The sequence below is a fragment of the Apteryx mantelli genome, chromosome 4, assembly GCF_036417845.1.
Source record: "Apteryx mantelli isolate bAptMan1 chromosome 4, bAptMan1.hap1, whole genome shotgun sequence".
NCBI classification, from domain to species: Eukaryota; Metazoa; Chordata; class Aves; order Apterygiformes; family Apterygidae; genus Apteryx; species Apteryx mantelli.
Genome location: NC_089981.1, coordinates 73886811 through 73901819, shown reverse-complemented (window position 1 = coordinate 73901819; position 15009 = coordinate 73886811). Strand labels below are relative to the sequence as shown.

General features: G+C 43.5%; 1 protein-coding gene across 6 annotated transcripts in view; it reads left to right on the top strand.

Annotated features, from left to right (window-relative positions):
- The first annotated feature begins 1628 nt into the window (after positions 1–1628).
- SYNE3 (spectrin repeat containing nuclear envelope family member 3) overlaps positions 1629–15009 on the top strand; it is a 72761-nt gene continuing 59380 nt past the window's right edge. For 5 of the 6 annotated variants that reach the window (XM_067294930.1, XM_067294928.1, XM_067294926.1 and 2 more), the window contains exon 1: positions 1635–1672. The gene's annotated coding sequence lies outside the window, so the exon portion shown is untranslated. Of the gene's footprint in view, positions 1673–15009 lie in introns of all 6 variants that reach the window. The other variant, XM_067294925.1, reaches the window with a different exon arrangement.

Genomic DNA, 15009 nt, shown 5'->3' with positions numbered 1-15009 from the left:
AACTTCACATTTACTATGGGGCAAGAGCAGTTGCATGAGCATAGATGATCTAAACTTTACTCCAAGTAAATAGTATGTTAAAACCACACTAGTAAATAAATCAGACTTCCCAAGCTAAATGACAAGCTCACCTGCAAACACTGAGAGATTACAGTATTCAGATCACTAAAGGACCTGTCATGGGTATTCAGAGCCAGCTATAGAAGTACAGGCCTCACTATTAAACTGATGTTTCTATTTGCTTTTCCCTTATGGGTTAGGGAGGATGATTCTGATGGCTTGGGAGCAATTTAAATACTGAGCTATTCCTAGAAAGGCTGTGCTGTCTTGTGGATGGCTGAGAATCTGAATGCCTTGTCTGTGGGCAGAGGTGACCCTGCAAAGGCTACCCTGCCTGATGGGGCCAGATAATGCTGTTGGTGTGAGCCAGCCCCGCTCCATTCTGCGTTAAAGGAGTGGCATTACAGCGGGGCTGCTGTCTGCTGCCTCTGACTGATTCCCAGAGCTCATCCTCTTTTCACTTTGGAGCTATATATCTTGAGGGTGCTGGCTGCATTAATGCTGTATGTGGCTCAAAGATTTTATCACAAACGGTCAGTTTTTCTGCTCCTGTTGTGCAGGTGAACCATTCAAATTCTCAGCAGCAGAGGGCAGTCATATAAGATTGCCCAAAGAGTGCATTTTTGGCCCTTATGAAATATTGAAAGCTTCCTGTGTTCATTCAGTTCCCATTATATTATTGTTCAAATATGAAGAAGCTGCTCATTCTTTCCTCCTTCACACTACTTTCATGTGATTACAGCTAAACTCGCTGATAGTACTCTGGTCGACTACTAGATGCTCATCACTCTCTGGGTTCTTTGGTTACAAAACCTACGCTGTGTTTGGCAACAAAACCACACTTTTCATATTGTTTCTTAAATATGATTTTCCAGAATAATTTGGGAATATGTGTTAGACTTTTTGCTTGGATAGGTTACAGAGCAAAGAATCATCTGAATCAAACTTGCATAGTAGCATGATAGAGAGTAGAAACAGTTTTTGGTTCCTAAGTTTTGCTTCAGAAAGCTTCAGTAGTTATAATGCTCCGTGCATCTACAGGGCTTCCTGTTGGTACTGACTGCAGTGACCTGGGATTATTTCATTTACGTTTAAGTGGTGATCTGCAGGCTGTGTTGCTGTTCCCTGGGCACTCGGAGGGAAGGTGGTCTCGTTTAAAGACTTGTCTGTACGCTGCGCTTGTGTGAACGCTCGGGGGCTGCCTCCGCGCGTGAAGGGTGTTCTTGCTTAAGGACACACGGCCGCTGCGCCCGGGGGGAGGCGCCGCGGGGCCTGGCGGGCCGCGCTGCCTCGCCGTGCCGCCGCCCTGCCCTCACAGGCCGCGGGCGCCCCCGCCGCGCCGCGATTCCCTCAGCGGCCTGCGCCAGCGGGACCCCTCTGGCAGCGGCCGCGGCGCGGGTTACATAACGCTGCGCCGCGCCGCGGCGGGGAGGGGAGGGGAGGGCCGGGCCGGGCCGGGCTCTCTGCGCCGCCCCGCTCCGCCCCCGGAGCGCCGGGCCGGGCGAGCGAGCGAGCGCCCGAGCGAGCGGCCGGGGGAGGAGCCCCGCGGCCCCGTCCCTGCTCGCGGGGAGCTTGGCGGCGGCGGCGGCGGGCCCGGCGCGGCGCTGCGTGAGTGAGCGGGGGCGCTGCCTGCGGGGGGACCGGCGGCGCCCCGCGGGCGGACCGCGCCGCGCCACGGGGCCGGGCGGCGGGGGGAGGCTCGGTGACAGCCCGCCCGGGGGCGGCGGGGCGGAGGGGAGCGGCCGCCTGTTGCTCGGCTCCGAGCCTGCGGGCCGGCTCTGCGCGGTGCCTGTGGGGCGCCCCGAGTCCGCCCTGCCGCGCTCGCTGCGCCCGCCCGCCGCGCTCCTGCGCCCCGCGCCCCCGCCCGGGGTCTTGTGGGGAAGGTTTGGGCTACGGCGGCGCGGTCCTCACCGTACTGGCGAGGGTGAGCAGTGGAGGGCACGGTTTCTCCTCGCAGAGACAGCTCCCTAAACGGTGTAAGCTCCCTATGCAATAATAATAATAATAATAATAATATAGAGATATATGAACTACAGCTCCTGTAATAATAATAATATAGCTCCCTAAATATGTTAAGCTAAATGGGTAAAAACTCGTATTTAAGGTCTTTTTTAAAAAAATCGCATCTCTAAGTGAGTAGCAGCCTGGTAGAAGTGTTCAGCAGCATGCTGCAACTTTTCCTTCCCAGATGTCAGGCTCTTGCCAAATCTGGTTGCTCATCGTTATTGTCGAATTTCTTTCGGACTTGGTCCCCGCTGCCAGAACTCTAATGCGGTTTGCAAGATCCTTGTTTCTGTTTTCCATCCTGTCCTCTCTCCCCTTCAAATCCATCAAATATATCCCAGCTCAGCTCTGATTCCCCTTCAGCAGGTCTGACCTTGTCTCCCTTGTTTTTTCCAAACAGTTTGAAGAGTTCCCAGGTTTTCTGCAGGGAGAGCCATTAATGCTCATTGTTTAGACTCTGCTCAACTTTCCTATGTAAACACCCACACCCCAATATGTAGTAAGGTGCTATTTTCTCATATGCTAATTTCTGCCATCTCTTCTATTCCGAAATGTTTATTTTTATGATCTTCATGAATTTAGGTCTTCGTCCAGAAAAACTTTATTCTTGAAAATAGCTTGTACTCAATAGGTGATCACGCTGAAATCTGCAGGAATGATTGATGCATAGAATGATTAATTTTAAAAATCACGGTTGTGAGACTGTACTTTCTTTTGCAAGTTCATTAAGGCAGGATATCTGTCGTCTTCTTTGCCTTAAACCTAAGCATTGTCATCTTACATCATTAATGAAAAATAATATCATTAAGCTACTCTTGCTAGCTCTTTGCTGCTACTTCTGAATGTTACTTTAAGCCCTTGGCACACTGCATGCTTATTTGAAAACCTTTGTATGCAGTGGTTGTTTTCTAGAGAAGGAATTTAAAAAATGCCACAAAACTTTAAAAGCTGATTGGTTGCTTTTCAAGTGTTTTCTTTTTTTTCTTTCTTTCTTTCTTTTTTTTTTTTTAAGTGTCTCAAAACCGTGGGTAGTTGAGATGCACAAATGCACATCAGCTTGGCACAGTCTCTGTGGCTGCCAAGTGTGTGAGCCAGCTGCATCTCAAGGAAATGTAACTCACTGCGGTCCCATTGTGACTTTTATTTGAACAAGAGGCAAACTTTTTCTAGGGAGTCACAGGAGCATTGTTCCCTGCAAACTAGCTGTCAGGAAGCAGAGTCTGACAAGGATGGACTGTCTGTCAAAACAGCTTTCCTCCATGCCCAGTGCTGTTTTCTTGTTCTTCATGGATCACACCTTGAGTCCTCTCAGATTCCCAGCAGAGGCAGAATTTGCTGCCTTTCAGGGAGAGGTGCTGTAGTGCTTGGCTCTCTTTTACTTTTATTCCTTCTTCTGTTCTGCCTCTTCAGTCATGTGTTTCACTTTTCCCCCTTTCCCTAATATCCTGGCCAAGACTTTCACCACACTTTCAAGTCCCTTCCTTTTTGTGCACATTTCCTTCGTGCGGCCTTCACGTGCAGTCTCTACCCTTCCTTTAGTCTGAGCCATTTTCCTGTGCCCCCTCCAGTTCTCTGTGGCTCCTGAATAATCCTCAACACCTCTGTGTACACTTGTGGATCCTCGGTCCCAGGAGCCATAGCTACGCCCACATGACTTTGAAGAGCAACACCACTGTCTGAAGGGATGCTTCAAACCTTCAAAGCATCAGAAAAGATAGCTGGCTTTCATCTTTTAACATAGGTTCTGTTGGAAACAAGGATTATGCTGTCCCTTAATATGTGTATACACATGCACCTTGATATCTGTCCCTTAAATAATATTTTGTTTCCATTTCCCAGTTTCAAGCAAATGTGACATAAGGGAAGCAGTTTCAAGTTAATTAAGTTCTTGTAAGTTTGGTAAAAATAGGGCAACAGGAAAATGCAAGTATAGGGTCAGATATTTGTCAGTTTTCTCCAATGGCTTTTAACCCAATGCCTGAATGATACATTCAGATGTGACTACCTCCATGTGAGAAAAGGAGAAGGATTTCCTGAGTAAATTCCCCTAAACTGGCATCTCCCTCAAAGTTTTGAGGAGGACAGATGAGACTGATCTGATACATTGCATTTTGAACATGGAAACAGAAAATCTTAGTATAGTTCAGTGTAAACATTTAATCAACCAAGAGACACAATTCTGTAGGAAATCTGATTTCCTGAGTTGTGCTAGTCACAAAACTCTTTGTTTTCACATCACTGCATCCCCAGGGCACAGTTCCTGCTCTCTTTGTTCTGCCAGGCACACCTTTGCGCAAGTACATCAAGTACAAGAAGGGCTGAGATCTCAATAGTTTCTTTAGCTGTAGTTTATTATGTCAAAAATTGGCCAACAGTTTCAAAATTTATTGAAGTTGATAAGCATAATTACCGTAAGAAATGAGACAAAATCGATCATTACTGATCCTAATTCAGAATGATATATTCCTTGATGTGGCTGGTAGGGCAAATCACGGATCATTTGTAGCAATGACACAATATTGGCTTTTTTTTAACCGTTCAGCCTTGCCTGCCATAAAAGGGGTTTCTTGGACAGCTATGGCCTGTCCTGGAAATTTGTTCTGAGGTAGATACAGTACAATGAGGTACATTGAGTGCGCTGAGGTACATGCAGGTGCAATGGCATCCTTAGAAAGAGTTCCCTTAAAACTGCATCATACATGTCCACTTACGGATCATGGGCTAAGTTTGAAACCTAGTGATTCGGTCATCTAAAAGGAAGAAGCCATGTGGTAACAGGAAATATTCTTGAGCTCCAGGGATGCTGACAGAGTGTGTGATTGGCAAAGGAGTTCCATATTTGGCACAACTACATGAAGGCAAAGGTCAAGTCTCTTTAGTCACCTGAGATCCACAGGAGTAAAAGCCAGGTTCCTAAATATCTCTGTGAGTCTGGCCTAAAGCCTCCATCTGCCATGCTGTGCAAGTCCGTGGAGTGTCAGCTGTGGAATGCTTTTTTACCATGGCATAGTTCTTCAGGGAACATCTCTCTTACGGTGACACTCACTGATGGTCAGTAATGTCTCTGTTTTGTCAGGCTTGATTTGACTACATTCTGTGAGATCTAAAAATACAGAGCAGGTGTTCATGGCCTTCTTAGTGGTAGACCCCATATTAGACATCCTTGAATTTCATAAAAGTTTTGGTCTTAAAGGTAATTCCATTGCCTGTATCTGATATTGGCATATGTACATAAGAAGGTAGAATTTTCTTATCAAAATTCTTACATGACCAGCTGCAGTATTGTCAACATCAACTGAAATTTAGTTCTCTTCTCTTATTTGAAAATTTACTGGGTTTTTTTGCTCTCTGGTATTTGAATGTTTAGGGCATAAGCATTTCTCTCCAACCAATAGAATTGCAAAGAAACGTCTTTTTAAATGAAAGTGAAAATCCCTACATAATCACTCTTCTCCAGAGATGAAGCTTAAGTAAGTCGTTGCCTTCTACAAGAATTGACGACTCTGCGAGATGGTGAACTGCAGCTGGATGAAGCCAGGGCACGCAGTAAACACAGTTTGTTAGGCCTTGCTCTTGGCTTCCCTGATTCATGGACTTAAAGTGAAGGGAACCATTGCTTGTCAGATTATGTTCCTACATTACTAGTGATTGAATCACGGGATGATATTGCCTGTATTACAACAGAAATGACTCATGGAGTTTTGAGCTCTGGGGCATTTAATTACTGCTATCTTAAATAGCACCACCTCAATGTCAAGATAAAGATGCTAAATCTCTTTGATAGGGAAGAGCATTCTCATTGACACTTAGCGTATGTTGGGTTAATAAGCAACCTTTGATGGCCTGTTCTGTCTGAGCGCACCGCTTAATGTATTACTAGGAAAAAATGTAGTGATTTTAAAGAAGGTGTGGACTTGTTTGTTTCCCCTGGGATTCTTGCTAACTGACCTGCTTCCTTTAGCAGAACTGACCTTTCATGTCTCTATCGCTGCCAGCATCTCTGCTGTATTACAGTTAAACAGAAGACATGGGCCTGATATGAAGTCTTTCATATCATGGGATTTCAAGGGAATTTCTGCTTTGACTTTAGGCTGAGGATTAAGTGGCAATCAGCCCTGGGATCTCACTGAAACTGAATAGATAATGTAGCACGAAATAACATACTGGAAGAAAGTAAATGAGATAATAAGACACAAGGAGAACCGTGAGATCATAATTTACCTGGAATTCAGATATCAAGCTGTGGATTGCTTGTTTTGTTTTGTTCATGGTTGATCTTTGTTTAATGATATTAAAAACATGAAGTAACTGTTGTTACAGTTGTGCTATACAGAAAGTCTGTTCAGTAATACTTGGGAGCACATGATAAATGCAAGGCCCATGTGGGATAGCTTGTCCTGGCGGAGTTAGTCATCTAGTTAGGAAGTTAGTCATCTAGTGCCTGTCATGAGTAAATCCTAGAAATATTTTATTTAGGGCCACATGCTGTTCCCCCTGCTATTAATAATAAAAAATATCCACTGGCTTTAGTAGGAGGGCAATCAGACCCACAAAAGCCTCTGGGCTCCCTTGAGCAGTAGGTGAATATTACTATATCTGTAGGATAACTGAACAGACTAAGGCATGTGATGTTGTGTTGCTTGCCCAGGTGACACAGGAATTCATTGACAGAGTCAAGAACAGCAACAGGAGTCTGAGCAGCAGCCCATATTGCAGGCTTCCTCTGCAAGACATGTTCTTTCCACTACTGAAGAGTAACAGCATCTTGTAATCTCATTGAATGTCATGCCTTGTGGGACTAAATAACAGAAGATTCAGGAAATTATCTTTGATGCAGTGAGAGATGTTCTTCAAAACGCCTTGAAAATACTTGTTTTTCGAGAGCAAGTGTACTTGTGAGTATTGATTTGACCCAGGCTGGAATTCTCCTGAAGCGTTCACATCGTTTTGCTGAGCAAAAAGCATACTCATCAAGGCTCTTTTTCACGACCCAAACAGTCTATGAGTTGGATGTTGTTGAGCACATGGCCATCCTTCTCCTAATGTGTTAGACTGTGATTCAGAAGAGCTGGGTTCTGTGCTGCAGGTTTCCTGCATGATGTTGAGTGAGTGTACATGGTCAGAGGTTTAAAATGTGACCAGTGATGTTGGGTGCTTAATGGATCTTTGAATCTGGCACCTGTAGTCAGAGGCTGCTTTTGAAAGATAGGCCCTACTTAGAGCAATGGTATCTCCACCTGTGATACAGGGATACTGACATCTCACCTCACAGGGGACACTCATTGTGTGTGGCACCTGCGTTGTGAGTCACTAGGTTGGAGGGTGTCATGGGCAAGACAGAGTAAACAGCCCATGCTGGATCTGGATATTCAGGTTTACTTAAGAACCAACAAAATTAGAGGTTTTTTCCCTATGAGACTATCACACACGCTTACTCGGCTGGACTGATACAACAGCAAGAAGAAATGAAATTGTGGGGGAAAAAAAGGATGTAAGGATTATTTTTGGCTGTGTTTTCTCTTAGCCTTACGTAGCAGTGATATCTGATTTAAACCATTGCATGCTTTTATCGTTTTACTGTTTTAATGAGGCAGTTCTAGGGGAAAACATGTATTATGCCTGAGTGAGGATTGGTTTAAGAGATATAATAGCTGGTCTCTGTCCAAACTTCATACCTTGTAGTCAGTATAGCCTGAAAAAGCTCAGGGAAGCTGAGGATGGAAAGTGTACAGTCACTGATGTACCTGCTGTGGTTTCAAGTCACTTAGATGGAAAGACAGGGCCACGTGAGGAAGTTTGCCCATGCCATAAAGATTATGTGAGTAAATAAACCAACCTTTAGAGCTGTCAGTTCTTCCCCAAGCAATACATTTTCTTTAACTTAAATGACTGATTTTTCTTAATGCAGAAGTCTCACTGCATGACTGCTTATTGAGTCTCTGTGGGAATGCGGTAGTGGTTATATGAATGGCAGATGACATGGTTGGCAAATATAGGTGACGTTCCTTATGTAAGTCGGCAAGAAAGTTCCATAGCTGTCGTCGTGAAACACAGCAGGCTCAGCATGGGTTTTGTGTGTAAAGTACGTAACTAATAATGCTAGCTCGTAAACACCAGAGAAGCTTTCATCTTTATTTAGATCTCCAGCTAAAGAGAGTACCCAAGGAAAAATGTTCTTGTTACTTTGTCTTTTAAGTCAGTAGGAGTCAGGGGAGAAGTCTTGGCTCTGTGACAGTATTGCCATCGCCTTCACCAGAGCCTGGGATTTTCCCTTGTGTTCTCAGATTATAGTCCTAAAGACTGAATTAGTTGTTCTGTCAGTGAGTGTATACTGCTGATATGAGACAGCAATCTACAGAAAATATCTTCAACCTTAAAAAAGGGGGAAAAAATCAAGTATCTTTACTAACTTTTTTTTTTTTTTTTTTTTAAGCATAAAGGCTTCAAATCCCTGTATTGTAGAACTTCTCCCCTACCTCTCATGTCCTTGTTCCCTAGTTACTGGTTAATTTTTTAAAGTGCTTTTAATGTAGAATTAATTGCTTTACCCAGCTTTTTTGGCTTTTCAAACCTGGCTGCAGGCACAACTGTTTCTCCTCTGAAGCACTGCAGTTGGAAGGCAATGCCACTGCGGCCAAACTCTTGGCCCAGGACTGAAGGTTTTTGTCATAAAAATGACCATGTTGTGAAGACACTTAAAATGATAATTCCCTGCCCTGAGAAAAGCTTTGGTATCAGTCTAGAATTGTTGAGTTAATGATTAGGGAGATGGAAGAATAACGGAGAAGGAGAGTGAGGGTAAAGTAACAAGAAGAGTTATTGCAGGGAGTTAAGGGAGCAGGAGCCCATCGCTGGCGTAGACTGGCAGGCTGCCTGCACACTAGGTTGTGCAATGCTGTCACGTCTCTGCCATCCCTGCCTGTCACAGTATGGCCAGCTTTCGTCACCTGTGTGTCAGCCCACATCCCATTCGCTGCCCACATCCCTGTTTCACCTGCAAACACCTCGTACCTTCTCTAATGCCGTGGAAGAGGTGTATAAGCATCTTCTGTCTGTTTGCAAAAACAGCTCTTCTTCAGATTCCTCCTTTAGAAGCTTGTTTGCTTGTCCAGCTGTTGTGTATTGTGAGAATCCTAACCATGGAGTAGGGCTGTCACCGGCTTTCTGGTCTGCAGAGTGCAGTAGCATTTGCTATCTAATGAAAGAGCTGAAGGTGTTTTAAAAGCCATTTTTGTACATAAATACATGAACACATTTAATCCCAATGCTTTAAATGTCACAGCCCTTCTTTTTTTTTCCTAAAGTCCTGTCAGTGTTGAGTAGTTGTAGTTGGTGCTGAGGAGTTTACATGAGTGTTATTAGGCTGCTTCAGTGCTCCACTTATAATTGTTTTTTATACAGTGTCCCTTCCCATGTTGTCCATCACCATGGTATTTGTGCAACTGCCACTAGCAGCTGTACACCTTAGTTCTGGGATTTGCAAACAGGTGATTTTTCAGTTAAGCAATTATGCCAACAGCTGAGCCGCTATTTTTTTTCAGTTTTGCCCAAATCAGGTTAGACATTTTTGAGACATTTTTGATTAGATATTTTGTTTTCCACTCCAAGAGATGAATTCAGAATACTACTTTTATTGTTGAATGGAACAGAGCATAATGACTGACTTAGCCTGACCTTTCAGATGCTCAGCTTGGAGGTGACACACTTGGATTCACATCCCTGCTCTACCTAATGATTCATTCTTTACACAGAGTGAAACTGTACAGAAGGAGACTGAGAACTTGGCACCTATTTTTGCCACCCCTGCCCCAATGCCTCCAAGCCCAGTACATAGCACAACAACTTGAATGTTTGGTATAAGTGTTTCTTTTTACAAAAGCCCTTTCACAGCAGATTCTTTGGAGAGTATCAACTGTGTGGAGAGCTCTTACCTATTAATGTTGCTCTGATTCAGAATGAAAATATACTTAGAAATATGAACTTCTCCATAAGATGGAAATTTTGATTCCCATACATCCCCAGCCTGTTAGTGGGAGACCAGCTTCCACTTCTGGCCAGCCTGTGATACCAACCAACTAATACTGGGTTGATTTTCACCTGAGCCCTTCCACACTTTTTTCCTCATTCTTGTCCTCACATTTCAATGTTCCCAAATCCATGCCCTTACAATCTCTTAAATGCCTCAAAACTCTTTTGCTGCAATGTCTGTGGAAATTTGACAGTGGTTAGCTTGCTGCTGTTCTGACTGTGGCTTTTCATGCTGACTAATACTGCCTTGTTGCTTCTGTGTGTTTCCCCCTCTGTCTGCATCCGTCTTCTCTTCCGCTTGGGTAGTAGCCTCTGTGAGGTGGAGATGCCATCGTTGCCCTGCGCATGCCACCTGCATCATGGAGGGGTGCTGGTTCGCAGCTGGGACCCTGAGTCTTTGCGGAGTAGAAAGATACATAACACAGACATGTCTTCATTCTTGGAAGAAAACCTTTACACAATTACTCTGCTGCTCTGTTTCGTCCTTGAGGGATTTTGTGGCTCTTTGTCAGAGCTTTGACAGCACTTTATAATTCTTGTGACCATACTGGCGGGACAAGAACATGACAACTTCTGTCCCCTAAACAGTTAGGGGACTTGCATCTGTTACACCACTGCCTGTTCAAAGTTGCAGATGACTACTGTGTAATGAGGCCAGTCTGTCCAGAGTATCATCTGAGTAGGTTTATCAGTGAGGCAATGTATCCTTTAATGCAATGAGCTTCACTAGGTTTGCAGAAATGTGTTTCCTTTGCAGTGCGTGTAGACTGTCAGCTAATCTAAGATGCACTGTCAGCTAATCTAAGATCATCCAACTGTTTTCCTTGAAGATATAGTTGAATCCATATTTGAACGTAGAGTTGTCTGGCTACAAAGGGTGCCATTCAAGTGCCTGCTCCTAACACAACAGCAATGTTGGTGGGTCTGAGGGGTAGGAAAAATACTGTTCCATCCCTCAGGGAACCTGAACATAGCATCCTTCGTATGGGAGGGAAAGGCAGGTCAGGTGCTGTGGGAGCATTCAATGTGTTTTGCTGAAACTGCAGTTTCCTTTTAAAGTATAGACAAAATTTAAAATCAGATTGGATCTGAAGGGAATTATGCTCAATGTGGTAATTTGGGATTTATGTATTTAAAAAGTATTATGTTTTGATACCAACTTTCTGAAAGTTTTATGGGGAATTGCCAGATTTGTGACTGTTAGTTGGATCCTTTCATTGCTCATTCTGGGTTGTGACTGTCTGTACACACCATGGTAGCTGCTAGGCTCCATTGCTTTCTAGGTAAGTCGTCCAAAGAGACCACTTCTTATTGCACTTAGAAGTGACTGTATATTGCTGATCTTAATCATATATGTTTTGCTTCCTTATTATTTGTAGTCTTAGTCCAGTTATTACAGGGTTATGGTAAGTTCATAGGGGCTATGGGATTTAACATGGGAGAAAGAGAGCAGGGAAAAAGCATGTGAAGAGGTTCATTTATAGGCATTTTAAGTCCTGCCTCTCAAACAGCAACACAGTCCCAAGATGAAACTGATTTGACTTTCAGATAAATGGATCTACTCGCTCCAGGCATCATATATTTTAGTCTGTAGGCTGAAGTGTTTTGAGATGTTCTTATGATTTCTAAGGATCATGCAAGTTAGAAAAAGGCTAACAAGACCGTTTCAAAACAGCTGGTAGATCGGTTCCCTCCCTGGAGTGCACTGACTGTGTTGCCAACTCCTAAGATGTTCCTCTTCGTCTGTCCCCGATTGTTTTTATCATAATGGCAAATCTCTGCAATCAGTTGGCTGCACTATTGGGATCACTATTGCAAGTGGGGGTCACAACATAGCTTGGACTACTAGTCTTCAGTAGATATTCTATATTAGCAACTCCGCAGGGTTACCCTGATGCAGAGTTTCTGTCCCTTTCCTCTTCTTTCACTTAGATTTTCATCCCATCTCTGTTCTTCAGCTTTTCTTCATGTTGCCTTCCTGTGTTGTCTAATTCCATCCACAAAATGGATGGAGATTGTCAAAGTTTGATCCCCAAAGTTGACTTTGGAAAGAGAATTTAAACCATTATTTTTTTCTCACTTTCTTTCACTGTGATTTCTTCACCTTTCCTACTTAATGTTTACTGCAATCCTGGAAATACTGCTTAGTGTAGTACAAATTATGATACAGAGAAACTGCAAAACTAGAAGGATTTTTTTGGCCATATGGGCTAATTGTGGACTTACACTAGCTTGAGTGCAAGTGGAATCTGGTTTGGCCCTGGAGTATATTAACTAGATTTACACTATTAGGATGATGTAAATGGCAGTGGGTTGGTAGATAAAACCACTTCATTGCAAGTTTAGCGGCAAGAGTCCCCAGAGGAATCATAATTAGTTGAGGGAAAATGCTGCTTTATATTTTCCAGTAGTTTCAGAGAGTTGGGAAGTGGACAAATCATCATGCACTCAATCATGAGAGATGGCTAATGTATAAAAAGTGCATTCCGTTCAGCCAAATTGTGCCAACACTGGTATTGCTTGAAAATATTGGCTAACCTCTTCTTCGCATTGCACAGTTGTAACTGAGAGCAGAATCTAGATTAGTGTGTCAGTCTGGGAAAAAAATCTCTTGCTAGGGAGCTGAGAGTTTGAAAAAAAAGGTGGGAGATAAATTGGACACAAAGGAAAGTTATATTTCTGTTAAAGTTTGAGCCAGTGATTTCTAAAAATCTCAGCTCTGAAATGTAGCAGCACTTTTGCTTTTTGCTGTTTTTCATGCTGAGTATTCTGGACTAATTCCTGTTCAGCAAACATCTGCCAGGCATAATAATTTCAAGCATTAATCCTTACAGGAATTAATCAGCTTGTTAGTTAATGACCTGAACTCTAGATAGTTTCTGGGGATTATTGCTATTTAAATCTTACTCATCTTCCAAACAGTGGCAGCATGCCATGCTGTTTTTCTCCCTTTTTTTTTTTTTTCCTTTTTCCCCAGTCTGACTGGTCTTTAGATTGCCTTCCTCTCTCTTGCCCCTACCATTCGGTAGGAGGCAGAGAGGAAATCCTGTTCTGCCTCTGACATGAGTAAGAAGGAACCCGTTGGTTTCTCCTCCCGCCGGACTTGCTAATGTCAGTCACGCTGAACGGCGGTAACACCACCCAGGACAGGCAGCTCGAATTGTGCTTGTGGTTCCCATAGGGGAACACTGATGAAATCGCCACAGGCTTTTACCTGTCTTCCGGAATCCCCAGGATCTTGGTAAGGTTTTGGCAGGATTTGTTAATTTTGTTTCTTAAGGAAATGAGGTTGTCGTGACCATGCTGCGTGTCTGTGTTTGTCTCTTTTTTTGGCTCCTAATAACTTTTTAAACTCATTTTCCACTGTCCATTAAATTTGCTAGGGAGCTAGAAGCGTTTTGTTCCTCTAAATCTTGTGGAGTTGAATTATAATGAGAAGGAGATAGAAATAAGTGCTTTACTGGGGAGGACAATGGTTGAGCACTCCGGCAGCACCCAGCTGGCTGCTCGCAACGTGCCCAAAGATCAGCCAATTCGCGTGCTTGTCTCTGGAGAAGCCCCATGTGTCATCTTCTGCTTGGTGGAAGTGTCGCAGGGCGGTGGCAGCAAGCATGTTTGGGTTGGGAGGACCTGAGGGCACGGACGCTGTCTGATGAAATGAGGCCTGATAAACTCTGTTGTGAGCAGCAGAATATATTGTTGTGTGGAACCAGGCTGGGGGTTGTCTCCCTAATGTGAGATGGGGAAAAAGCCCTGAAAATATCCCTGCTATGGTGCTCACCATTGACTACAAGGAAGAGGGTTAGAGATAAGGGGCAGTCAGTGAAGTTAATAGGGAGAGTGTCTTTTGGGACCTGGGAGTGTTGCTACGGCTCAAGGCATGATATCAGCTTTTACAGCCCCAAAATACTCACTGAATTGGGACTGCTGGGATCGTTTCCCTAGAGTTTGTTAAGTAGTGTGGTTTTAAAATCCTATATATCACTATAGAAACATGATCTAGGTGTATACAGGCAGTTGAAAAGAGATTAAAGAAATGCAATTTTATTTTTAAATAGGGAGTATAATTTGCATGTAGCTTTTTACTTGCTTTGTGCATATTGAGCGCTTTGCAGGAAACATCTGATCATCGCAGGCTCTGTTGTGCTGCAGTTCGGCAGTGGTGCTCTACCACAGAGCCTGTTGCATTTTTGTCCAGAAAGGCGATAACTTGCTTTGCCTGTTTTCTGAGCCAACCTTTAGCTAGGTGCCTGCTGAGCCCTGAACTATGATTTCAAAGTAGAAATAGTGCAGGAAAATTCAAGTGACATGAAATGTCTTTAGAATATAACAAGTGTTTGTGGTATCCTTAAAAAATGGACACATTTTTATTCTGAAGACTTTTATGTTTTTTTGGAGATTACTGAGGAAAGATTGGTATTTTTTTTAGATCAAAGCTAAGTTTATGCCACGATGTAAATACATATTACTCCTTATAGAAGAATTGTTTATTACTTGGTTTATAAAAATCTATACTATCTTTATACTCCTTTTACTTATTCTAAATGTTTGAGAATCATTAGACCTCTGACATGTCACTCAGCAAATGTGTTTGTCCCATGTGGCAGTTTGTGTTTGTGCAGATCCTCAGCTGATGTAAATTGCAATTGCTCTGATGGTGCCTCTGCCTTAGCTCTGTTAGCCGGCAGCCCCCGAGATACGTCCCATAAGAGTTAGGGTGGGACTTTCAAAGTTGGCAAGAGGAGTAGACACTGAGCTCCCATTGGAGTCTAAATAGATCTCAGCCTCCTAATCTTTTCATGGAAGAGTGAGGCGAATAAGCATCGTCTTTACTCTTACTGCTGAGCGCAGTACTTATCTGTGAGCCCAGCTTTAAATAACTCCCTGATCATTCTCACTGCGAGTGGATTGCTGACA